This window comes from Acomys russatus, chromosome 22, assembly GCF_903995435.1.
Source record: "Acomys russatus chromosome 22, mAcoRus1.1, whole genome shotgun sequence".
Taxonomy (NCBI): Eukaryota; Metazoa; Chordata; class Mammalia; order Rodentia; family Muridae; genus Acomys; species Acomys russatus.
Window position 1 is genome coordinate 25930077 of NC_067158.1, and position 26665 is coordinate 25956741.

Sequence of the window (26665 nt, forward strand, 5' to 3'; positions counted from 1 at the left end):
TGCAGAGTTAGTTGCTGTTAGTTGGAGGCCAGCCTGGTCTACAAAGCAAGTCCAGGACAGTGAGGGCCAGTTGTCATATGTATTCTGCTATGCAAGCCAAGTGAATGCTGATCATAGATTATGCTGACCTTTTACATTTTATTTATCTTTTATGTGTGTGTGTGTGTGTGTGTGTGTATTGGTTTTTTTCAAGACAGGGTTTCTCTGTGTATCCTTAGCTGTACTGGACTCATTTTGTAGACCAGGCTGGCCTCGAACTCAGAGATCTGTCTGCCTTTGCCTCCCAAGTGCTGGGTTTAAAGGTGTGCACCACCACTGCCCTGGCCTTTTTTTTTTTTAAAGATTACATATAGTATTCTGCCTTGCATGTACATCTACATGCCAGAAGAGGGCACCAGAACTCATTATAGATGGTTTTGAGCCACCGTGTGGTTGCTGGGAATTCAATTCAGGACCTCTGGAAAAGCAGCCAGTGCTTGTAACTGCTGTGCCATCTCCAGGCCCACCTTTTTTATTTTTTGTTACTTTTTTTTTGCCACTGTGAGAAACACCTCGGAGAGCTACTTAACAGGAGTTAAGACGGATCCCCCCCCCCTTTTTTTTTTTTTTTTTTTTTTTTTGGTTTTTCGAGACAGAGTTTCTCTGTGTAGCCTTGGCCATCCTGGACTCACTTTGTAGACCAGGCTGGCCTCGAACTCACTGCGATCTGCCTGCCTCTGCCTCCCGAGTGCTGGGATTAAAGGCATGCGCCACCACACCTGGCTGGATCCCTTTTAATAAAGTGTTGGAGGTTGCAGTCTGTCATTAGTTTGCTCCATTGTTGTGTGCCTGAGGTGAAGGACAACATCACGGTGGCAGGACTGTGTGTCAAGATCTGGGGATGTGATTCAGTGGTAGAGTGCTTGCCTTGCAAGTGCAAAGCTCTGGTTCAACCCCAGTACCCACCCACCCACCCCACTTATCACAGTTCTGAAGGCAGGGAGTCAAAAATCCAGGTATAAGGTATAGGCAGTTTCAGTATTTGGTGATGGTCACTCTTGGGTTCATAGCTGGACTCTTTCTATGTCATTGGTAGTAGGGACAAGACAGCTTCTTGGGCTCCTTTTTTATGAGGGCAGATTCTCATGACCCCCGATCTCCATTCTTGATCCTTTGCTGTCGTTCTGTACACAACAGCCATAGTTTTCTCAGGTATGCATCCTCAGGTTTGGAGAGCTTGCTGCTCTTGGTTTCCAGCACCCATGTGGCAGATCGAACTGTAATTCCAGCTCCAGGGGATCCTCTTCTGCATTCTGTTCACATTAGGTACACACGTGGTGCACATGCATATAGGCAAGCAAGCATTTATTCACATAAAATTAAAAATATCACAAAAATATGCATCTCACTATGGCATTTCCTGCTTAAAGCCTTCTATGTTTCTCCCAAGTGTTTGAAATAAAACTGAAGCCGGTGGTTGTAAAAGACAGTCTTGGCTGTCCTGGACTCACTTTGTAGACCAGAGATCTTCGAGCCTCTGCCTCCCAGAGTGTTGGGATTACAGGCATGTGCCACCGTGCCCGGTTTAAAAAGCCCCCCCCCTTTTTTTTTTGAGACAGAGTTTCTCTGTGTAGCCCCTGGCTGTCCTAGACTCACTTTGTAGACTAGGCTGGCCTCGAACTCACAACGATCTACCTGCCTCTGTTTCCCAAGTGCTGGGATTAAAGGCGTGTACCACCAACCTCCAGCCTGCCTCCTCCTGCTTACTAGGCCTAGGCCTGGAAGCTTCTAGCCTCCATACAATCTAACGTAGGCCTAGAATGTTTTCAGCCTCTGAGACTTACTGATTAATAAGCTCACCCTTGTTCTTCCTGAGCTCTGGGCTGGCTGGTTCAACTCAGCTGTTCTGGCTCAAACTACTCTCCCAGCTGACTTAGTCAATCCGGGTTTTCTCTAGGCCTCTGAATTTCTCTGCTTCACCTCAAAGTCCAGCAATATTTTCTTCCCTTCTCCCCCAAGATAGGATTTCTCTGTGTGATAGCCCTGGCTGTACTGGACTCTGCAGACCAGGCTGGCCTTGAACTCACAGAGATCCAACTGCCTCTGTCTCCCAAGTGCTGGGGTTACAGGTGTGAGCCATAGTGCCCATCTTCCAGCAGTCTTTTCTAATCTTTTGGCTCCTTCTCATTCAGACGTTACCTGAGTTCTCTCTCTGCAACCTGTCTCTCTTATTACTGTCCTGGCAAACACTGCCTTCTCTGTCTGTCTGTCTCACTCTGCAATGCCCTTATAAGTAGCTTCCCTTCTCTCTTCTCATGAGAGTTGAGTGTATCCTATTCTGTCAAATCTTTCTCTGATTTGTCACATTTTCTGCCACTCAATTAGACATAACTTTCAAACATGGGTGCTTCATTCTACAAACGAACTTTACCTTCATTGTTTGGGATTAAAGGCATGTGCCACCACCATGCTTTCTTTTACCTGAAACTTGTTCTATACCAGGCTGGCCTTGAATTTAGATGTTTGTCTCTGTCTCCTGGTTTGAAGGCATGTCTGTATTACAGCCAGTTCACACAGACCATGTGATCTCTTGCTAGAGCAGTAATGTTTTAAATTATAATTCCTCTACAGGTGGTGACACACACATTTAGTCCCAGCATTTGGAAGGCAGAGAGGCACATGGTTTTCTGAGAGTCTGGTCTAGTCTACATATCAAGTTCAAGGCCAGCCAGAATTTATATGGTGAGATGCTGTCTTTTTTTTTTTTTTTTTTGGTTTTTCGTGACAGGGTTTCTCTGTGTAGCCTTGGCCATCCTGGACTCACTTTGTAGACCAGGCTGGTCTCGAACTCACAGTGATCCGCCTGCCTCTGCCTCCCGAGTGCTGGGATTAAAGGCGTGCGCCACCACGCCCGGCCTGTGAGGTGCTGTCTTAAAAACAGAAACATGGGCTGGAGAGATGGCTCAGAGGTTAAGGGCACTGTTTTGCTCTTCAAAGGTCCCGAGTTCAATTCCCAGCAACCACATGGTGGCTCACAACCATCTCTAATGAGATCTGGTGCCCTCTTCTGGTGTACATAATAAATAAATTAATTAAAAATAAAATAAAAACAGAAACAATAAACCCAAACATAACCAAACAAGTAGAAACTCACTAAACCAACAATCCAAATCCCTAGCCTCCTTATAGAGGCCTAGGGAGTCTGTAAACTCATTTGCTCTAGAAACAAAGTGGCTTTGTACACACACTCTGCTGGTACCCAAAGTTAAACGTGAGCTACAATCTGGACCTTGCCTCTGACATTTTGAGTGGCTTTGCACAAGTTCCTTAGCCATCTATAAACCTGTTTCTTATCCACAGAATATGGCGAGAAGCAGCTCTCTCGTGAGTGCGTGTGTGAACTGGTGCAGTGCTGGTCATTATTGTCATTCATTCAGCAAGCAAACGCTGGAGTGCTGCACGCCCAGGCCCTTGCCTGCGAGAAGCTGGGGTTATGGTGTTGGAGGCAAGCACATCTATATTCTTGGGTCCTCCAGGATACTGATGACACTCAAAAATTTCAACCGTAGGGGCTGGAGAGATGGCTCAGTGGGTAAGAGTGGCTTTTCTTCCAGAGGTTCTGAGTTCAATTCCTGGCACCACATGGCAGCTCTTTACTGTCTTAAACTGCAGTTCCAGAGGGTCTGACACCCTCTCACAGACATACATGCAGGCAAAACATCAATGCAAATAAAATAATTAAAAAGAAATTCCAATCCTACACCAATGTGTCAAGAACAGAAGAAAGCAAAGGCATAGGGGAGAAGGGAGGCATCCAAATGGGTTCCTTTTGTTTGTTTGTTGTTTGTTTTCAAGATAGCTTCTCTATGTTGTAGCTTTGCCTGTGGTTGTCCTAGACTCGCTTTGTAGACCAGGCTGGCCTCAAACTCACAACAATCTGCCTGCTTCTGCCTCCGGAGTGCTGGGATTAAAGGCGTCTGCCACCATGCCCGGCCTCCAAATGGGTTCTTTGGGTGGCACTGGGAAAGAAGAGGCAATACTGACACTGTCCACCTAAGGAGTACTGAAGTAGGTCCATGTCCTATCCACTTTAATAGCATGGTCATCCAAGACCTGTAGGGGTGAGGGACCGAACCTTCATTCTAGTGGGAAGGTAGTTGTTGAACCAGGGTTGATCACATTGGGCTGCTCAGGTTTGGTGAAAAAACGGGTCAGAATTGGCAGCTCCAGCTCCAGTTGGGGCGGGGATGAAAAAGAGGCAATAACAAATTGATAGGGTCAGGAGTGCATGCCTATTTGTCGCAATACTATGCTTGACAGCATTTGGTTCTAATGCTGGAACTAAAAATAGGTACCAGTTTTTTATCTTAATGCATCTGCAGCAGGGAGCCCAGGGAAGGTCCCTTTGGTTTGGGTCCTTGTACCTGGGGCTTGCGGCTTGCAGGGCGCCAAAGAGCAATGTTTCTAGGCAGTGGCTCAGAGTTCTGGCCTAGGCTGAGGTCCTCGAGCTATGCAGGTGAATGGGAAATGGTGAAAGCCTGGGAGATGGCTGTAGGAAGCGCTCCTTTAAAGAGAACCGACAAGGGAGTGAGGCAGGCTCCCGCTTACTGCAGGCCTTGTCACCGCGGATGCCGGCACTCTTTACACTGACCCGGGCATAGGCCAAGGTCACACAGCGGCAGGTGTAAGCGCCACGCTCTAACCTGAACTGGGCCAGAATCAGCGAGGCCTACTACAAGCAGGGTGAGAACCAGGGTCTGAGGCAGGAGACTGTAGCAAAGCTGGGAGACCGCCAGAGTCAGAACTGCGCGACCCCATAGGACTCCGCCCGCCTCCAGCTCCGCCCGTGCGTCGACTACAGAGTCCACAAGGCCGCGCGGCGCCTGACGTCATCCTAAGCTCCGCCCCTCTCCTTCGCATCAAGCTGCGCATGGCCCTACGGGAGTCGTGGTTCCGCCCCGTACGCCCGGGCGGAGTCGCCGTCGGTCGGAACTACAACTCCCAGCGTACCCCGCGCGCTGCGTCGGGGGCGGGGTCCCAGGCCAGGGGCGCGCCGCCCGGGAGGGCGGAGTGCGGGGGGCGGCCGCCCGCGCCCCTCCCCCTGCCGCCGCTTTCCCCCTCCCCCGACGTAAACTGGGATCCCTTTCCCCTTGTGTCCGCCATATTGGACTCTAACTCTGGTCAGCGGCGGCACCGGGCCCGGTGGACTCGCGTCACTCTCGCTAGCAGCCGCCCCACAGCTCCTGCCCGCCCCGCCCTCCCCGCCCGGGAGGAGACCCCGCGCCGCGCCCCCCGCCCGGCCGGCCGCAGCGCCCGCCGCCGCCTCCGCCCGCCCGCCGCCGCCGCCGCCGCCGCCGCCGCCCGCGGCCCGGCGCCCGCCCGCGCCCCTTCCCCGCCCGCCGTCCTCCGTCCCTCCCTCCCGCCATGAGCCCGGCCGACGCCAAGCGCGGGGCCAAGCGCCGGAAGAACAAGCGCGGCGGCGGCGGTGGCTCGGGCGGTGGCGGCTCGGGCGGCAAGGCCAGCTCGGCGGCGGCGCTGCGCGGCCCCCAGGCCCCGGGCCCCAGCGCGGCGGGCCTGCTGGGCGGCGCGGCGGCCCACGGCCCTGCGGGCGCGGGCGGCGCCGCCGGAGGCTACTTCGAGGTAAGCAGCGGGGGTCCTGGGGCGGGAGCGGCCGCCGCCCCCTCACGAGCGGCGGGGCGGGCGGGCGCGGCCGGTGGATAACGGGCCGGTGGCTGCCTAGCTGACAGCTCCTCCCGGGCGCGAGCGGCGCAGAGGGCGGCGCCGGCGGGACCCCCGGGGCACAGCGCCTGCGGCCTTGGGGCTGAGCAAAAAGTGCCCCCTAGAAGTTTCTGGGTACCGCCTGACGCGCTGCGGGCGCGGCTGTCTTGTCCTCTCCGCCTGCTCTTGGGAGTCGGTGAGGGTCTCGTTCCTCAGGATTGTCAGCCCAGTGTAGTCGCGACGGCCGGGGTACCTATTTTCAGTTTTACTTAGGCAGGCATGCTGTGGATGGACTGCTGCCGCTTTTATTCTGCTTCAGAAGATAGTGCTGGTACGTGGGATGCAGTAGGCATGGTTGGTCGTTTCCGTAGATTGGATTGGCCACTGAATGATTATGGGTTTCTCTCAAGTTGTGTTCTTGTAAGATTGTTAAAACAAGTTACCTTGTTTTAAAGCCACAATGAAGAAACCAAAATCTTTAGGAGTATTTGAGTGTCAAATCATGAGAGAGGAATTGTTTTTGACGAGAGGTTCAGTATACAGTATATATTAAGAGCAGATAAGAAGTTGCGTATGGCATGGTTTCTTATGCTCGTGTTGTTGCAGGAAAGTGTAGTAATGTATGAGTACTTAAGTTTTCCTTTCCGCTTCAGGGTGTTCTCTGCAGTTTTGGTGCAGCTGTTGGAGTTTTCTTCCAATAGTATTGTTACATTTGTTTAGCATTTGGGATTCGGCCTTGGGCTTGAGTTTCCAGAGTTAGTCCTTTTCCACTACAAGGGACAGCAAAGCGAGCTCTAGTTTAAGATGAGGTTGTGCTTTTTCATCTTGGAACTTTGAGGGCCGAGTTTGCTTCTGTTTGGGAGGGGAGGGTGAGAAGTGGTCCCATGCAAACCCTTTATAACTTTATGTTAATAGTGGTATCTGGAGCTGGAATTGAAATATACCCATTTCTGTACATTCAGTGAAGACAAGTTGGTACCAAAATAGAAGCTGCCTCGCTGCTCATACTTCAGGGTTTAATAATCACAATATAGGGGCTGGAGAGATGGCCCAGAGGTTAAGAGCACTGGCTGCTCTTCCAGAGGTCCTGGGTTCAATTCCCAGCAACCACATGGTGGCTCACAGCCATCTATAAGGTGATCTAATGCCCTCTTCTGGCCTGCACATGTACATGAAGGAAGAGCACTGTACACATAATAAATTAATTAAAAAAAAATAATCACAATATAACATAATATTTACCTGAAATAACTACCCCCCCCCTTTTTTTTTTTAGTTCTTCAAGCTCAGATAACCTTACGCATAGTTTTGGCAGGATTCTCTCTGTTGAATTATTGTGCATCAAGAGTTTGGGCCATAACCCACCATTTAAAAAAATACACAAGGCAGGCGGTGGTGACACACACCTTTAATCTCAGCACTTGGGAGGCAGAGGCAAGTGGGTCTCTGTGAGTTTGAGGCCAGCCTGGTCTACAGAGTGAGTTCAGGACAGCCAAGCCTACACAGATAAACCCTGTCTCGAAAAACCCAACACCCCCCCCCAAAACAAACAAACAAAGAAACAAACCCAAGAACAACAACAAAAAAGTTCCATAGAGGGATGTTCCAGTATTTTCTGTTCTGTTTTGTTTATAAAATATTTGTTCACAAATTTTTCTTTTTTATTACTGGATTTAGGCACAAAGCATGTAAAACATTGTTTTGCTGTATTTTAAACTTAAGGGGTCTTTAGTTTAAACTTTTTTTTTTTTAATGTTCTTTATATAGCTTTGGCTGTCCTGGACTCTGTGTAGACTAGGCTGGCCTCAAACTCAGAGAGATCTGCCAGCCTCTGCCTCCCTGAGTGCGGGGATTACAGGCATGTGCCACCATGCCCAGCAGTTTAAACATTTTTTGTGTTTTAATCATATACAAAACTAGTCTTCATGGCAATAGGGCTAAAAATGTTGTTGAAACACAGAGGTCTTTTTTGTTTTGTTTGAGACTAGGTCTAGCTCTGGCTGTTCTGGAACTCAACATGTAGAGCAGGCTGACCTGGAACTCAACAGAGTTCCACCTGCTTCTGCCTCCTGTGTGCTTCAATTAAAGGCATCACCACGTTCAGTTCCGCAGAAGTCTTACTGGCACTCTGAAAACCCTGTTTCCCTCCAGATGGTAAGCTCTTTGGGTGCTTTATGTGGTACAACAAGGCAGGCACAACAACGTCAGCAGGTAACAGTGTCTGTCTTGGTCTTGTGTTTCTCAGAGAGAAATCCTGAGGAGCTTCCTTGACCCTCCATAAGTCACCAAACCAGAAGGTGGGACTAAGAAAGAAGACAGTGGAAGGACTGTCCTTAGTAGGGAGTACCAGCCACATTGCTCTATGTGCTGGGCACAGAACTGTACTTATACCACCTTCTTTGAGGTGGCTCCTGAGCCCACTAGGGCGTTTGTGAGTATGGGTAGCTTCTCCAAAGAAAAAAGGGCAACGTGATAAGGAAACCAGCACGTGGAATCTTTGGTCCAGATGTAAACTCTTGGTATTCAAGGCTTGGAGAGCAGGGTGCACAGTTTTAAATCTCTCTTCCCTTGGGCTTGTCAGACCTGTAATCCTAACAGGGCACCCAGATTTTAGCATTAGTAATTTTTAATTTAGAGCCTGGCATGGTGGCACATGCCTTTAATCCCAGTACTCTGGAGGCAGAGGCAGGCAGACCTCTGTGAGTTCAAGGCCAGCCTGGTCTACAAAGAGAGTTCCAGGCTAGCCAGGGCTACACAGAGAAACCCTGTCTTGAAAAACCAAAAAAAGAAAAAACAATTTATTTATTTTGAGATAGGATTTCTCCATGAAGCTGTCCCGGACTCACTCTGTAGACCAGGCTGGCCTTGAACTCACAGAGATCCTCCTGCCTCTGCCTCCCTAGTGCTACGATCACAGGCGTGCGACACCACGACTGGTTTAGGATTAAGAATTAAGCAAGTAAATGCAGGGAAGTATGTAAGCAATGTTTGGTGATAGACTGTAAGTGAGGTGTGATTGTGGCCATTATGTTTCAGGATGCTGAGCTAGGCTTAATTAGGGATTCTGCTTCTGGATATTACTGATTTTTTTTTTTTTTTTCTAATTGTGAAATGGAGAAACTGTCATTAAAAATGTTGAATTAGAGTCTTGGGCTCTAGTGAGCTTGTGCAGTGGTTAGACTGCTCATTCAGTGAACAGTTGGTAGGTGAAACATATCAAGAATAAATCTAATTATTTTGCATTTCTATTTTAAGGTATGATTTTCATAATGTTCATGATATATTGAGTGAAAAGGATTACAGATGTTTGTAGTATACAACTGTTTTTTGTTTTTGTTTTTGTAGAATATTGTGGGCATATGGATTTACATAGGAAAGTTTCGTAGAGTGTCCATAAAGGCTTTTGGCATTCTGAAGCTTATTCCTTTCTTTTCCTGCATGCTTCAAGCTTTCAAACTTTTCTGTAATGAGCATTATTTATGGACCAGGAAGGTGAAAGATATTACAACCTGAGACTACTAACAGGGTTTTTCTGTTTGCAAATAAAACTAGTGGAGGCTTTTTCTACCACCCTCTGGCACTTAGATATCTTGTTACTGATACAGAAACAAACATTGTCTACATAATGAGAATTGTATTTTCAAAATAAGTGTCTGACATTAAGTCATGTACACTTACAAAACCCAGAATTTTTCTATTATAGAAATCAACCTGTGTTATTAGCTGTTGGAATATCAGGTTACATGTGATACATATATTCAAGGGCTGGAATGGGGATTTAAAGCTATTTTTGTAATGCTGTGTGAGATTTATAAAAGGATGCTGTTTAGGGTCAAAGAAGTTTTTAAACTGAAGATTAATTTAAATCAGAAAAACTTGTCACTAACGATAGTGTATCCCCCCACCCCCCTTCCGTTTTGTTTTTTCGAGACAGGGTTTTCTGTGTAGCCATGGCTATCCTCTGTCCTAGAGCTCACTCTGTAGATCAGGCTGTCCTGGAATTCAAGAGATCCACCTGGCTCTGCCTCCCAAGTGTTGGAATTAACGGCGTGCATCACCACCACCTGGCAACTATGGGCATTTGTAATGATGTATGTTCCCTTTCAGGGCACTAGGAGTTTAGATAGCAGTGGTTAAACCCATCATGCAAGTGCATACTGAGCTCATAGGTGTAGGGCCTGGTGTGCATTTGGATCTTTGAAGTAGGTAAAGTACACTTGTTGGAGTTCACGTTGTGGTCTGAGGAAGCAGGTTGAATAGAAATCTAGAACTTGAGGTGCTTTAGGACTACTGGTTTAACTTAGAACAGCTTACATTACTACTATCCGGGCTTTAGAAAAACTGCCACCACAGAGAGCCCTGTTGTGCCGGTTTTTAGAGTGCTTCATGACATTGTGAGTGTGCCCAGTGCCCACCATCATTGGCTTCAAGCTGTGGTACCTGTCTTTGCCATTCCTTCCCTTTGTTTGTGAGTTTTTGTTTGTTTGTTTGTTTTTGTTTTTAGTTCTATTTTTTGATAAAAGTTTTCTCTGTCTATGTAGCCTTGACTGTCCTGGACTCACTTTGTAGACCAGGCTGGTCTAGAACTTGTAGCAATCCACCTGCCTCTGCCTCCCTAGTGCTGGGGCCCAGCTTGTTTGTGAGTTTTGTGCAAAAAGTGTCTTTTTGTGCTAAAGAGCTTTGGCTCAGCTTTTCATTTGTGGTGACTCCTGGGTAATGTTGCATTTGGCTGTTGTTTTATATAGTATGTATACTTTGTACTATGAAGGTTCCTCAGTCTGTCTGCTCTAATGTGGACATTGAGGCTGCACATTGTGCATGTGTCTTTTGGAGTGCGTGGGCACTATTTGAATTGGGCATGTTCCTGGGATAGGATTGTTGAGTATGTAGAGGTGTGACTTGAGACTCAACTGCTCAGTTTTCTAAGAGATATTGCACTAGGCCTATTTTTATTCTTGTTTTGTTTTGCTTTGTTTTTCAAGACAGGTTTGTGTGTGTGTGTGTGTGTGTGTGTGTGTGTGTGTATGTAGCTCTGGCTGTTCTAGAACTTGCTCTGTAGACTAGGCTGAGCTTGAACTCACAGTGATCCACCTGCCTCTGTCTCCTGAGTGCTGGGGTTAAATGTGTGCGCCAGTATGCAGGTTTTTGTGAGAAAATACTTTTTTTTCCTCCTTAGGGCTCTGTAGAATGTGGGGAACTGGATTGTATGGTAAAATCATGAGAACTCACCAAATTATTTTCTGGCAGTGCAAGTTGCAGGCCAGGCGTGGTGACATATGCCTGTAATTCCAGCACTTGGAAGGCAGAAGCAGACGGATCTCTGTGAGTTCGAGGCCAGCTTGGTCTACAAAGTGAGTCCAGTATAGCCAAGATTACACAGAGAAAACCCTGTCTAGAAAACCAACAAAACAGAACCAAAAAAAGCAAGTTCCAGTTGCGTTGTGTCCTTTCTAGCAGTTTCTAGTAGTGTTTCTTTTAATCATTTTATTTTATTTTTTAAAGTTTTATTTATTTTATGTGTGTATAGTGTTTTGCTTGTATGTATGTTTGTGCACCATACCCACAGCAGCCAGAAAAGGGAGTTGGAACTCCTGAAACTGGAGTTACTGACTGTTGTGAGCTACCAGTTTTCATTCATATGTATGTGTGTACACTTAAAAAAAATACACACACACACACACACACACACACACACACACATATTCCAAGACAGGGTTTCTCTGTGTAACAGAGCCTGGCTGTCCTGGACTCACTTTGTAGACCAGGCTGGCCTCAAACTCACAGAGATCTGCCTGCCTCTGCCTCTCAAGTGCTGGGATTAAAGGTGTGCACCATCATGCCCTGTGAGCATCTTTCCAACCCAATCTAATCATTTTAGTATTGTGACTTTAGTCGGGATTTCTCTATTGGCCAATAGTAACATTTTCATGTGTTATATTCCATCAGATTCCTGTATTGTCTTGGAAAAAGTGCCATTTAGAACTGCTGATTTCTTTCTCTCCCCTCGCAAGGGGGGGAAAACACACCACAAACAAATCAGTGTTTCTTTGTGTGGCTCTGGCTGTCCTGGAACTAGCTCTATAGTATAGGCTGGCCTCAAACTCAGAGATCCATCTGCCTCTGCTTCCTGAGTGCTGGGACCAAAGGTGTCGGCCACCACTGCCCAGATTAGAACTGCCATTTTCTGATTAGATTATCTTTTGAGTTTAGAAAGTTCTTTATAATTTTGGATTCAAGTCTTTTCATATGTGTGGTTTGTAGACATTTTCTTCCAATGTAAACCTTTTCTTTTATTTGTCAACAATTATTAACGCCTTAAAAATATCTACTTTAAGGATTTATTGACTAGGGCTGGAGAGGTGGCTCAGAGGTTAAGAGCACTGACTCCTCTTCCAAAGGTCCTAAGTTTAATTCCCAACAACCACATGGTGGCTCACGACCATCTATAATGAGATCTGGTGCCCTCTTCTGGCATGCAGGCAGAACACTGTATACTAAATAAATATATAAATTTTTTTTAAAAACCTCAAAAATATTTATTATTTTATTTTTTAATAATTATTTTGTATTTTATGTACATTAGTGTTTTGACTGCATGTATGTCTGTGTGAGGGTGTCAGAGCCCCTGGAACAGGAGTTGTAGACAATTGTGAGCTGCCATGTGGGTGCTGGGCATTGTACGAGGGACCCCTGGAAGAGCAGTCATTGCTCTTTAATGGCTGAGCTATCTTTTCAGTCCCTATTATTTAATTAATTATTATTATTATTATTTTTTGAGACAAGGTTTCCCTGTGTAGCCTTGGCTGACCTGGAACTCACTCTGTAGACCAGCCTGCCCTAGAACTTAGAGATCTGCTTACCTCTGCCTCCCAAGTGCTGGGATCAAAGGCATTTGCCACCACCGCTAGTTATTTATTATTTTTAATTTATATGTGTGTGAGTGTTTTGCTTATATGTATTATATGCCCCTTGTGTGTACCTGGTGACCATAGAGGCCAGGAGAGGATGGTGAAGTCCCCGGAACTAGAATTAAGGACAGCTGTGAGCAGTCAAGTGGGCCCTATGTAAGAGGAGCCATGTCTGCATCCCTAATACTTACTATTGAAAAGAACAAAAAAGTTAATTTGAATCAAGGTCACCCTAATACTTTTCTTTTTCTATGGATCATTTTCGTTTTGTTCTGTTTATTTTTTTGAGGTAGGGGTCTTACCATGGTGACCATATTATCAGCCTTGAACTCAAAGAAATCTGCCTGCCTCTGCCTCCTGAGTGCAGGTATTAAAGGTGTGCACCACCATGTCAAGTTTGGATAATGGTTTTGGTGTCCCAGTTAAAAACTGTTTTAGCCTCAGATTTTGAAGGCTCCTCCCCCAAGCTTTCATTTATGTAATTTCATATAAATGATGATGTATTGATAGAGGTGGGTCTTGTTGTTGTTATTGTTGTTTTGCTTTGTTTTTGTCTTTTTTGCTTGTTTGGTTGTTTTGAGACGAGGCCTCATTATGTAATCCAGGCTAGCTTGGGCTACATAGGGATCCTTATCTAAAAAACTCAAAATATCAAAAACTTAAAAAAGAAAAGATTTATTTATTATGAATACAGTATTTTGCCTATATATATGCCTTCATGCCAAAAGAGATCACCAGATCTCATTATAGATTTTTATGAGCCACCATGTGGTTGCTGGGAATTGAACTCAGGACCTTTAGAAGAGCAGTCAGTGCTCTTAATCTCTGAGCCATTGGTTTTATTTTTGTTGGTTATTCTGTACTCTATTTCATGTTGCACCTGCTCCATGGTAGCAGTGCTACAATGTCTTGATTACTGTCTTAAAATTGAATGATTCCTCCAACTCTAAAATAAAATGAAAGAACCATTTTTAACCAGCTTTTACTACTATATAGGTTTTTATTTGCTCCACCCTCCTTCACCCCTTTACTTTCACCCTTTCTTTTTATTTTGTTTTTTGGAGGGAGTGTTTTTTTGCTTTTTTCTTTGTTCATTTTTGGTTTTTGCAGACAGGGTTTCTCTTGTAGTCCTGGCTGTCCTGGAGTCGCTTTGTAGATCAAGCAGGCCTCAAACACACAGCGATGCCTCTGCCTCCCAAGTGCAGGGATTACAGGTGTGTGCCACTGCACCTGACTTCTTCCACCCTTTCAACCCCCTAACACTAGATAGGGGAGCGGAAAGGGGACGACGTTATTCTTTAGACTATTTCCTGCTGATTATGGGTGTTGAGCTTTTTGGGGCAAGTTTGATCTTTGCTGTAAGGATATTTAATTTTCCTCCTCTTTTCTTCTTCAAGCACAGTTACTTAACAAACCACAAACAACAGCAACCGACAACCCACCATGCCTCTCAAGGCCCTAGCATTTATATACCCTCTGAATCCCAAATATCTGCTGCTAGTAAAATCATGGTTCTGCTAGAGCGTGAGGCAAATCAGAGTTATCTACTGTAAAGCAGACCCATGTCCCCACACCTGAGATTAAAACGAAAACATATTCTTAAAATATTTGTTTTTTTTTTTTTTTTTTTAAGAAACCAAAACTCCACAATTCTCATTATAGTTGTTTAGTCATTTTATTTGTTGTTTCCTTATATTTCAGTATCAGCTTGCTGATACCTAGAAGTAGTTTTATGGGATTGAATAGAAAAACCTTACATCTGAACATACACCAGTTTGGTAGAAAATTGACAGATTATTTTGTTCTTGGTTTTTAATTTTTTAAAATATATTTTATTAATTTATTCATATTACATCTCAATTGTTATCCCATCTCTTGTATCCTCCCATTCCTCCCTCCCTCCCATTTTCTCCCTACTCCCTTCACCTATGACTGTGACTGAGGGGGACCTCCTCCCCCTGTATATGCTCATAGGGTATCAAGTCTCTTCTTGGTAGCCTGCTATCCTTCCTCTGAGTGCCACCAGGCCTCCCCATCCAGGGGATGTGGTGAAATATGGAGCACCAGAGTGCGTGTGAAAGTCAGACCCCACTCTCCACTCAACTGTGAAGAACGTCCTGTTTATTGGCTAGATCTGGGTAGGGGTTCAAAGTTTACTGCATGTATTGTCCTTGGCTGGTGCCATAGTTTGAGCAGGACCCTCTGGATCCTTCTGTTTCCCCATTCTCCCATGCTTCTCTCACCTAGAGTCCCAATAGGTTGTCCTCCCCTCTGTCCCACTTTCCTGGTAAGTGAAGACTTTCATGGAACATGCCCCTTGGGCTAGCGTCCAGATATAAGTGAGTATATACCATTTGACTCTTTCTGCTTCTGGGTTAACTCACTCATTTCTATTTCAATTCATTTGTCCACAAATTTCGGGATTTCCTTGTTTTTAATAGCTGAGTAGTATTCCATAGTATAAATGTACCACAGTTTCTTTATCCATTCTTCTACTGAGGGACACTTAGGCTGTTTCCATGTTCTGGCTATTATGAATAAGGCTGCCATGACCATGGTTGAGCAAATGTTCTTGTGTGCTGGAGCATCTTCTGGGTATATTCCAAGCTCAGACCTAAACAGAGAATTCTCAACAGAGGAATATCAAAAGGCTGAGAAACACGTAAAGAAATGCTTAGCCTCCGTAGTCATTAGGGAAATGCAAATCAAAACAACTCTGAGATTCCATCTTACACCCATCAGAATGGCTAAGATCAAAAATTCAAGTGACACCACATGCTGGCGAGAATGTGGAGAGAGAGGAACATTCCTTCATTCCTGGTGGGACTGCAAACTAGTACAGCCATTTTGGAAATCTATCTGGAGCTATCTCAGAAAACTGGGAATAGGGCTTCCTCAAGACCAGCTATTCCACTTCTTGAACAGTTATTATTTTGAATCTTCCAAAAGGTGAAATGGTAGCATTGGCTTATTTGGCTGTCTTTGTTCTTGTAACATTTTCTGCTTGTAACATAGACCATACAGCTTAATGTTGTTTCAGATGTGTGTATATTTCATCATTTCAAATTTTACTCGAGCCAGGTGTGGTGGTGTGGTGCATGCCTGGGACATGGTGACATTCTTGCCACTTTCCTGACCTATGCCACTATCCCTCCCATGTTTTAGCCCCAGCCCCCAACTATTGCAAAAGATGTCTCCTTCCCTCCCTCCCCGCCTTCCTTCCTTCCTTCCTTCCTTCCTTCCTTCCTTCCTTCCTTCCTTCCTTCCTTCTGTCCTTCCTTTTTCGAGACAGGGTTTCTCTGTGTAGCCCTGATTGTCCTGGACTCGCTTTTTAGATCATCCTCCTGCCTCTTCCTCTGCTGGGATGAAAGGTGTGCATCACCATTACCCAGCTCAAATAATGCTTTTCAAATTTTTAGTTTTCAATTATTCATTGCATATAGAACTATGATTAGAACCTAAGATAATGTTGAGACTAAAGGACTAAAGGTGTGTACCATTAAGCACGATGGATTTTTTTGTTTGTTTGTTTTGTTTTGTTTTTGTTTCTGTTTTTTGAGACAGGGTTTCTCTATGTAGCCTTGGCTGTCCTGGACTCGCTTGGTAGACCAGGTTGGCCTTGAACTCACAGAGATCCACCTCCCTTTGTTTCCCGAGTGCTGGGATTAAAGGCATGTGCCACCACACCCAGCTCCTGATTGATCTTTTAATTGGTCTATTTGTCAGTGTCTATCCATCTACCTATTTATTGGGTTTCTTCTTTTTTTTTTTTTAAAGATTTATTTGTTTGTTTTTGTTTATGAGTGCTTTATCTGCATGTACACCTGTATGCCAGAAGAGGGCACCAGATCCCACTATAAAATGGTTGTGAATCATATGTTGCCATCATGAATTAAGGAAGGTTGGAGTTGTCTTTTTTCTTGTCTGTTTCAGTGTGATGGCTAATATTTGTTGCCAACTTGGTATACGTGGGAAGACCAAACCTCAATTGAAGAATTGCCTCCATCAGATTGGTGGCCTGTGGGGCATTTTCTTGATTGATGTAGGAGGGTTCAGCCCATTGTGGGGTGGTGCCAACTCTAAGCAGTTGTGGAATAAGAAGGGCTATCAGAAAGGTAACTGAATGAGAACCTGGTTGGACGATAGTTGTTTGACATGGACATATCTGGCAAGGTGTAGCCATACATCAGTGTAACTGGGGACAACGTGGATTCATTATTAACATTTCTGTACACTGAAATAGTGAGGTGGAAATGTCTCCTGTGTTAAAAAAGACTAATGCTCAGGTAGCCAACTTTTTGTTTCTGAGGCCTGTCCTGGATGCCCAAGACTGCTCTTTATGTCCTTTTAATGTCTATAGAGGTCTTTAATGATGTCACTCTCCAGTCCTTGTTGTCTCCTCTTTTATTCCTGATAATGGTACAGATGCTTCTCATAAAATGAGAACATTCTATACCAAATACACTTAATACACTTAAGTCTGAGTATTATATTAGCAACAGAGAGCACCGTTAGAGTGCCAGTTGTTTACCTTGGCTCTTGTGGCCAGCTGGAACTCATAGCCAACTGCCAGCATTGAAGAGTTAGACCAAACATCACTTAGTATAGGAAAAGATGGGTTTTCCATGTTAAGAGTAGTTCTGAGTACCTACTTTGACAGCATCATGAAGTTGTTGAAAAAGGTTATAAGTCAAACCAATATAAGCTAAGATCATCTATAATTTGTTTTTGTTCTTTTTTAGTACTGAGATTGAACCTAGGGCCTTGTGCATAATAGAAAAGCACTTTATCAGTAGGCTGTATTCTTAGCCCTCTGTAACTTGTTTTCAGTGTGTGTGATAGAATCTAATATAAATTTTTTTCCTGCTTTTAGGTTCATTGACTTTTTTTTTCTTCCACTCTGGTACTGGGGATTGAATGTAGGGTCTTTTTTTTTTTTTTTTTTTTTTTTGGTTTTTCGAGACAGGGTTTCTCTGTGTAGCCTTGGCCATCCTGGACTCACTTTGTAGACCAGGCTAGCCTCGAACTCACAGTGATCCGCCTGAATGTAGGGTCTTATTAGAGAAGTTGTTGGCTTCTGAGATAGCTGTATCAGTAGTGTACCACCCCTTTATTTGTATTTGTTTAATTTATCTTACTAAAAGTTTTTGTGTTATTTTATGTGCCGGCGTGCATGTATGTCTGTGTACCATGTTTGTGCCTGGTGACCACAGAGGAAATAAGAGGGTGTCAGACCCTATGGAACTGGAGTTATGTAGGTTGTGAGTCACCATGTGGGTGCTGGGCATGGAACCCAGGTCCTTTGCAAGAGCAGCCAGTGCTTTTAATCACACAGCCTTCTGGTCAGCCCATTTTCTTACTTTAAAAAACTATTGTGTGTGTGTGTGTGTGTGTGTGTGTGTGTGTGTGTGTGTGTGTGTGTACACATGTATGTTTGTATGTTGTGATAGTGATGGTGGGCACAAATGTGCCATAAAGCACTTGAAGTCAGAGGACAGCTTTCTGGAAGGAGTTCTCTCCTCCTTCTGTTGATTCTCCTACTGTGATAGCAGAATTGGGCTTACTGCTTTTACCCAATGAGCCATCTTGCTGCCTTAGTAATTTTTTTTTTTTTTTTAAGAGATGGTTTTAAGTAGCTGAGAATGGTCACAAATTCCCAATGTAACTGAAAAAGACTTTGAACTCTTCCTGATCCTCCTGTCTTATTCTGAGTGCTGGGATTACAGACAGGTACCCTCTGTATAGCCCTGACTAATCTGGAACTCATGTAGCTCAGACTCACAGTGGTCCTCCTGCCTCAGCCCTTCAAGTGCTGGCATTATAAATCCAATAGACTGTTGAGCATGCTGGGAACCAAACTTGATTTCTCAGTAAGAATAGTGTGGTGTGTGCTCTTTTTTTGCTTGTTTATTTGAGACAAGGTCTTACATAAATCAGGCTGGCCTCAAACTCAGAAATCTGCTGGCCTTACTTTCAAGTGCTGGTATTAAAGGCATACATCACCATGCCTGGTTTAGTATGTGCTCTTTACCACTGAGCCATCTATTTAGCTCCCTACCACCCCCTCTTTCTAAAGACAGGGCCTTGCTGTGTAGCCCAGGTAGGCTGGTCTTCCCAGTCCTCCTGTGCTGTTAGCATTACAGCTCTGTAAATATAGTAATTCCATTGTGGTCAGAGACTACTTTATTGCGATTTTTTTGGTATTTTTTTCATAATTCTGAAGTTCTTTTGGATCTATATTTGTGAATGCTAACATGTGTACTAAAAATTATTTTCTATTATTCGAAGGAATGTTTTCTGAATACAAACTAGATTCAATTGGTTTAGGCTTTGCTTAATTATTTATTTACTTGTTTATCTATCTACCTATCTATTTATTTATTTATTTTGTACTTTAAAAAAATTTTCGTTTAAAAAAAAAATTGTGGGCTGGAGAGATGGCTCAGAGGTTAAGAGCACTGGCTGTTTTTCCAAAGGTCCTGAGTTTAATTCCCAGCAACCACATGGTGGCTCACAACCATCTATAATAAGATTTGATGCCCTCTTCTGGCCTCCTGGCTCACATGCAGGCAGAACACTGTGTACTTAATAAATAAATAAATAAATCTTTTTTAAAAATTGTTTTGGGGGGCTGGAGAGGTGGCTCAGTGGTTAAGAGCACTGCCTGCTCTTCTGAAGGACCCGGGTTCAATTCCCAGCACCCACATGGCAGCTCATAACTGTCTGTAACTCCAAGATCTGACACCCTCACACCAATGTACATAGATTAAAGTTATTTAAAAAAAAAAAAAAGCCGGGCGTGGTGGCGCATGCCTTTAATCCCAGCACTCGGGAGGCAGAGGCAGGCGGATCGCTGTGAGTTCGAGGCCAGCCTGGTCTACAAAGTGAGTCCAGGATGGCCAAGGCTACACAGAGAAACCCTGTCTCAAAAAAACCAAAAAAAAAAAAAAAAAAAAAGAAAAAAATTGTTTTGGTTTTCTGAGACAGGGTTCTCTCTGTCACCCTGGCTGTCCTGCCACTACCTCCCTAGTGCTGGGATTAAAGGTATGTGTCATCACCACCTGGCTAGACAGCAAGTGCTTTTACTCAGTGTCCCTAGCTCAATTTAAAATTTTTTTTTCCGAAGACAAGATTTCTCTGTGTAGCCTTGGCTCTCCTGGACTCCCTTTGTAGACCAGGCTGGCCTCGAACTCACAGTAATCTGCCTGCCTCCTGAGTGCTGGGCTTAAAGGCGTGTGCCATCACACCAGGCTTTAATTTCTTTTATTTTCTTGATGGCATATACCCTTAATCCTGGCACTTGAAGGTAGAGGCAGGGGAAGCTAGGCGAGTTTCAGGCTAGCTTACTCTGTGTCTTGAGTTTCAGGCTAGATCTTGAACTGCAGTTAGAGGCAGTTGTAAGCTGCCCTGAGTGGGCACTTGGAATCAAACTAGGACCCTCTTCAAGAAAACTGCTGAGCTAGTTATCCTACCTCCCTCTCCCAAGATTTATTTATTTTTCTAAATAATTTTTTCCTCTCTGTTTTTAGAGTCAATGACATAGCCAAAGATGATCTTTAGTTCACATGGGCTGTTAGGCCCAGTACCCTTTATTTCTTTGAGATTTTCTACATAGTTGAGGATGACCTTGAACTTTGATCCTCCTGTCTCCACCTCCAGTGTGGAGATTACAAAGCAAGCACCACTACTCTAATTTTACTTGGTGCTAAGTACTGAACCCAGAATGCCAAAGAAATACTCTGATAGCTGAGCTCCCCCTCCAGGGCATATGCATATGTGTATGTGTGTGTATAATTATATATAATTTATTAATTTTTATTTTAAGTGCATTGGTGTTTTGCCTGCATGTATGTCTGTGTGAGGTGTCAGATCCCTTGGAACTGGAGTTGCAGACAGTTGTGAGCTGCCATGTGTAACTGAACCGGGGTCCTCTGGAAGAGCAATCAGTGTCCTTAACTGTTGAGCCATCTCTCCAGCCCACATGTCCAGTTTTTAATACACTTGTTATTTTCAAGTAATTTTAGATTTACAAAATGGATACCCCTGTAATTCTAGCTGTATTTGAGCCAGAGACAGGAGGCATTGCTTGAGTTTGAAAGCTTGAGGCCAATTTGAGCAACATAGCAAAACTTAAAAAAGAAAAAAATGAGAGAGGGTAGTGGTGGAGAGGGAATATGCAAATAAGGAAAACATGGATTAAAGAATAAATAATTGTGAAAATTAAATTTGTGAAAAGGTTATCAGCAGTTCCTGTGTTCCCTTCAGCCAACTTCCTCTTTCTCTCTCTCTTTTTTTTCTGGGGAGGGAGTGGTCTAGACAGGATTTTTCTGTGTAGCCCTGGTTGTCCTGGGTTCACTTTGTAGACCATGCTGGCCTCGAACTCACAGAGATAGTCCTGTCTCTGCCTCCTGAGTGCTGGGATTACAGGTGTGAGCCACCACACCTGGCTTCTTTTATATCTCTTTTGTCTTTTATAAGAGTTCCAAGGATTGAACTAAGGTCATCAGGTTTACCAAACAAGAGTTTTTACCCACTGAGCCATCTCACCAGGTGGTGTCTTATTTATTTTACTTTGTGTCCATGTTATCACATGAAGCATGTGTAAAAGTTGGGATAATTTCATGGAGTGGACTTTGTCCTTCCACCTTTATGAAGATTCTGGGGGATGGAACTCAAAGTATTAGACTTGAAGCAGATTTAATTTTCTCTGAAGATTTCTGTAAAAGTCTCATTAAAAGCTTTAAAAGTTTTCCTTAGATATTTTATGTGTATGGGTGTTTTGCCTGTATGCATGTTTCATCTATGTGTTTGCACCTGAAGAGACCCAAAGAGGGTATCAGATCCCCAGGAACTGGAGTATGGGATTACAGGTATGCACCACTGTAGAGGCAGAGGTAGGTGGATCTCTGTGAGTTCAAGGCCAGCCCAGCCTGGTCTACAGACTGAGTTCCAGGACAGCCAGGGCTATACTGAGAAACTCTTTATGTTTAAAAAAAAAAAAAAAACCAAATCAGGAAAAAGAAAAAGAAGGAACGAAAGAGAATGAACCATTTAACAGAAGTATTATCACAGTCCATTCCCGTTTTGGATTTTTCAGACTGGCTGTTTTATAACTAGGCTTCAGGTGGACCTGCGTTTACATTTGCAGGTGCTCAACCCTGTTATTCTTTTTTTTTTTTTTTTTTTTAATGGTTTTTCGAGACAGGGTTTCTCTGTGTAGCCTTGGCCATCCTGGACTCACTTTGTAGACCAGGCTGGCCTCGAACTCACAGCGATCCTCCTGCCTCTGCCTCCCGAGTGCTGTCAACCCTGTTATTCTGTTGGCATCCTAGTATTGGTAAGTTCTGGACTCAGAGTGTAAAGCTGTAAACAGCTGACAACAGAATACTGATTCTTCACATAGGCTTAATTGTTAGAGTTTGAAATTTTCTTGTAATTATCCCATCCAATGCCCCAAATCCTGCTCTTCAGTTCCTGGTAGCATTCATCATGAAGTAGTCCTTACTTAATGTTCTATTAATGTGTTTTAGTGTTCTGTTGTTGTGAAAAGATGCTCTGACCAAGGCAATGTTAAGAGTATTTAATTAGAGGCTTGCTTACATTTTAGAGTGTTATTCCATGATCATCATGGTGAGAAGCAGGCCCTCATGGTACTGGAGCAATAGCTGAGAGCCAGACAGGGAGAGAGGAGAGAGAGACAGAGAGACAGAGAGACAGAGAGAGAGAGAGACAGAGAGAGAGAGAGAGAGAGAGAGAGACAGAGAGAGAGAGAGACAGAGAGAGAGAAAGCACGAGGAGAGGGAGAGGGAGAAGAGAGAGGAGTGAGTAAGAGAGGACAGACTGGGCTTAGTATGGGCCTTGAGGTATCCCTCATCAACACACCACCTAATCCTTCCCAAAAAGTTTATTAATTAACTGGGGACTAATCATGCAAATATATGAACCTATGGGGCCCATTCAAACCACCAAGGATGCGTTTTCACTATATCCTTGGGTTCTCTTGTCTGCTTTTAGTTAAACTGGTTCTCAGGATAGACGCTCTCCTAATTAGTTTCTTTCTTTTTGTTAGTTTTTTGAGACAGGGTTTCTCTCTGTGTGGCCTTGGCTGTCCTGGAATAGACCAGGCTGGCCTCAGACTCACAAAGATCTGCCTGCCTCTGCCTCTGCCTCTTGAGTGTTAATTAGGGTTTCTATTGCTGCAGTGAAACACCATGACTAAAAAGCAGATTGGAGCCAGGCATGGTGGCACATGGCTTTAATCCCAGCACTTGGGAGGTAGAGGCAGGCGAATTGCTGTGAGTTTGAGGCCAGCCTGGTCTACAAAGCAAGTTCAGGACAGCCAAGGCTACACAGAGAAACCCTGTTTTGACCCCCCCCCCCCCCCCCAAAAAGGCAAATTGGTGCAGAAAGGGTTTATTTGGCTTATACTTCCAGATCATAGTTCATCATTGGAGGAAGTCAGGACAGGTACTCAAACAGGTCTGGAACCTGGAGGTAGATGGCCATGGAGGGGTGCTGCTTTACTGGCTTACTCCCTTTGGAATGTTTAGCCTGATTTCTTAGAGAACCCAGGACTACCAGCCACCTGGGCTGACACCACCACCCACAATGGGCTGGGCCCTCCCCCACGGTTGGGATGGTTTTGTGCCCTGTGTATTCAGATGCTGATGCCTTTGCCCAGAGATCTTCTGTCTTAATGTTGTGTAAAAATTGTTCTCCATCACATCTGATTGGTTAAAAAAGAGCTGATCAGCCTATACCTGAGCAAGAGAGGAACGGAGATAGGATTTCCTGTCCCAGTCAGGGTGTCTCAGGTGGGGGATGAGAACAGAGGAGAGGGAGAGAAAAGTGGTAGCCATGAGGAGTTTGCCATGAGGACAGACAGACTAAGCAAAAGCCACCAAGTGAGACTAAGATGGCAAGTAGCCAGGCTCCTATATCGGGTTAGAATAGATCAGTATCTGCCCAGCTTAGTGCTTTAAGGCTTATTAATAAATATAATGGGTCTCTGTGTCATTATTTGGGAGCTGGAATGGGCAATAGAAAAAGCCCTACTTAAACTATAGTTTTACACCCCACTGATCATTGAGAAAATGCCTTAGAGCTGGATCTCATAGAAGCATTTCCTTTGAGAGTCCTTTCTGATAACTGGATTTCTGCTAGACTTGAAGGAAGGTCTCCAGTATAAAAGTGTAGCTCTCTGCTGTAGAATGGTAGAGCCAGTGTGCAACACCTGTCGTGTCTTTCCAGAACTGTGGGACACAATAGCCACCTGTCACTGGGACAAGCTTTTCCAATAGGGGCAGAAGTGGGCCAAGTGGCAGAAATAATGCATAGAAACCATGTGGCAACAACAGAAGTACATTATTTTGTCAGCAAATACTTTTTGCAATAGTCATAGAAACATTGGCAGAAGATTTGAAAACAAATGAGAGGAAATCTTGGAAGAATTGCTTTGAGATGATGAAAAATAGCTGTTTACAGTTAGAGCCAGCCTATGCTTGATTCTGATTGATTTGTGTTTGAGAGATAGAATATACAAATAGATTTTGAAGTAGTTTCTTTCTTTCTTTTTAAAAGATTTATTTTATGTATGTATACACTCTTCTGCCTGCACATATACCTGCAAGTTAGAAGAGGGCACCAAATCTCATTATAGATAGTTGTGAGCCACCATGTGGTTGCTGGGAATTGAACTCAGGAACTTTGGAAGAACAGACTGTGCTCCTAACCTCTGAGCCATCTCTCCAGCCCAGAGTAGTTTCTTTTTTTTATTTTTTTTTATTTTTAATTTTATTAATTTATTCAGATTACAACTTAGTTGTTATCCCATCACTTGTATCCTCCCATTCCTCCCTCTCTCCTGCTTTCACCCTATTCCCCTCCGCTAGGTCTATGACGGAGGGGGACCTCCTCCCCCACTATATGGCCATAGGCTATCAAGTCTCATCTTGGTAGCCTGCTTATTCTTTCTTTGAGTGCCACCAGGCCTCCCCACCAAGAGGAGATGGTCAAATATGGAGCACCAGAGCTCATGTCAAAGTTAGTCCCTGCTCTCCACAGAACTATGGAGAATGTCCTGTCCATTGGGTAGATCAGAGTAGGGGTTCGATATTTGCCCCTGGCTAGTACAATAGTTTGAGCAGAACCCCCTGGGCCCCAATCTGCCCATCACGATGTTCTCCTTGTAGGTTTCTAGGGCCCTCTGTGTCCTTCTATTTCCCCATCTCCTATATTTCTCTTACCTAGAGTCTCAGTAGGATGTCTTCACGTCTGTCCCAGTCTCCTGGTAAGTGATGCTGGCGAGGATGTGGAGAAAGAGGAACACTCTTTCATTGCTGGTGGGAATGCAAACTTGTAAAACCACTTTGGAAATCTATCTGGCGATTTCTCAGAAAACTGGGAATAGGACTTCCTCAAGATCCAGCCATTCCACTCCTTAGAATATACCCAGAAAATGTTCCATCACACAAGGAGATATGCTCAACCATGTTTATAGCAGCCTTATTCATAATAGCCAGAACCTGGAAACAGCCTAAATGTCCCTCAGTAGAAGAATGGATAAAGAAACTGTGGTACATTTACACTATGGAATATTACTCAGCTATTAAAAACAAGGAAATCCTGAAATTTGTGGACAGATGGATGGGACTAGATATGATCATGAGTGAGTTAACCCAGAAGCAGAAAGACTCACATGGTATGTACTCGCTTATAATTAGGCACTAGCTCAAAAGGCACATCCCAGAGTAATTTCTTAAGCAAGATTTTATAACCCAAACTGGATATTTGTGATGATGGAACTGACATTTTTCTGTGAAGCTTCAGAAGGAGCAACTGGCAAAGCTTATTTCCCAGTGAGACACCAGGAAGTGCTGACAGCAGCAAGTTGGGTTGGGAGTCTTTTGCATTGTTTTGTATTATGGGGAATGGAGACTGTATTTGGCAAGATACAGGTTTGCTGGTCATCTTGTGACCAAGTAAAAAGCATTGCGTATTTCAAAGATGAGTTTTTCTTTTACATAAAGTTTATCCATCTTGGGCTGGAGAGATGGCTCAGCGGTTAAGAGCACTGACTATTCTTCTAGAGGTCTGGAGTTCAATTCCTAGCAACCACATGGTGGCTCACAACCGTCTATATGATTGGATGCCCTCTTTTGGCCTGTTGGTGTATATGCAAGCAGAATACTGTATACATAATAAATAACAAATCTTGAAAGAAAGAAAGAAAGAAAGAAAGAAAGAAAGAAAGAAAATTCATCTTAGCTGGGCCTGGTGGTGCAGGCCTATAATCCCAGCACTCAAGAGGCAGAGGCAAGCAGATCACTGTGAGTTTGAGGCTAGTCTGGTCTACAGAGCAAGTCCAGGACAGGACAGCCAAGGCTACAGAGAAACCCTGTCTTGAAAAACAAAAAAAAAACAAAAAAAAACAAAAAAAAAAAAAAAAAAAAAAAAAGAAAAGAAAAGAAAAAGGAAAAAGATAATTCATTTAAATTTGCTTATTTTTTCTAAGCAATTGTCACTAGAAAGCTACCTACCTATCAAGTTCAGTAGTTAAAAACATTTTAAAAAAAGAACTCTGCCTTCTAAGGTCTTGAAGTGCCATTTTAGTAATGAATAGAAAATTGCTTAGTGAGAAAACCTTGCTGTATTGAGTATTTTGAATGAATGTATAGAATGCTCTTATTGTGTTTGGTAATAATGTAAATAGTTACTGTGCTACACTCTTATACTTATGGGAAATGAGTTTTTTCACCTGTTTAAAAGCCTCTCTTGTGTAGTAGGGTTTTGAATCTTTTTTTTTTTTTTTTGGTTTTTCGAGACAGGGTTTCTCTGTGTAGCCTTGGCCATCCTGGACTCACTTTGTAGACCAGGCTGGCCTCGAACTCACAGTGATCCGCCTGCCTCTGCCTCCCGAGTGCTGGGATTAAAGGCGCGCTCCACCATGCCGGGCGGATCTTTTTGTTAAAATGGTAAAATGTGACACCTTCTAGTTACTATGTAAGAAAGAACAGGGATCTCTTGTGAAGATGTAAACTCATTTTGCTTCATTTTAACAA

The 26665-nt window shown here is 44.0% G+C and overlaps 1 protein-coding gene across 2 annotated transcripts in view; it reads left to right on the forward strand.

Moving 5' to 3' along the window:
- The first annotated feature begins 5570 nt into the window (after positions 1-5570).
- Fam193a (family with sequence similarity 193 member A) overlaps positions 5571-26665 on the forward strand; it is a 122566-nt gene continuing 101471 nt past the window's right edge. For both annotated transcript variants that reach the window (XM_051165016.1, XM_051165018.1), the window contains exon 1: positions 5571-5619. The gene's annotated coding sequence lies outside the window, so the exon portion shown is untranslated. The remainder of the gene's footprint in view (positions 5620-26665) is intronic.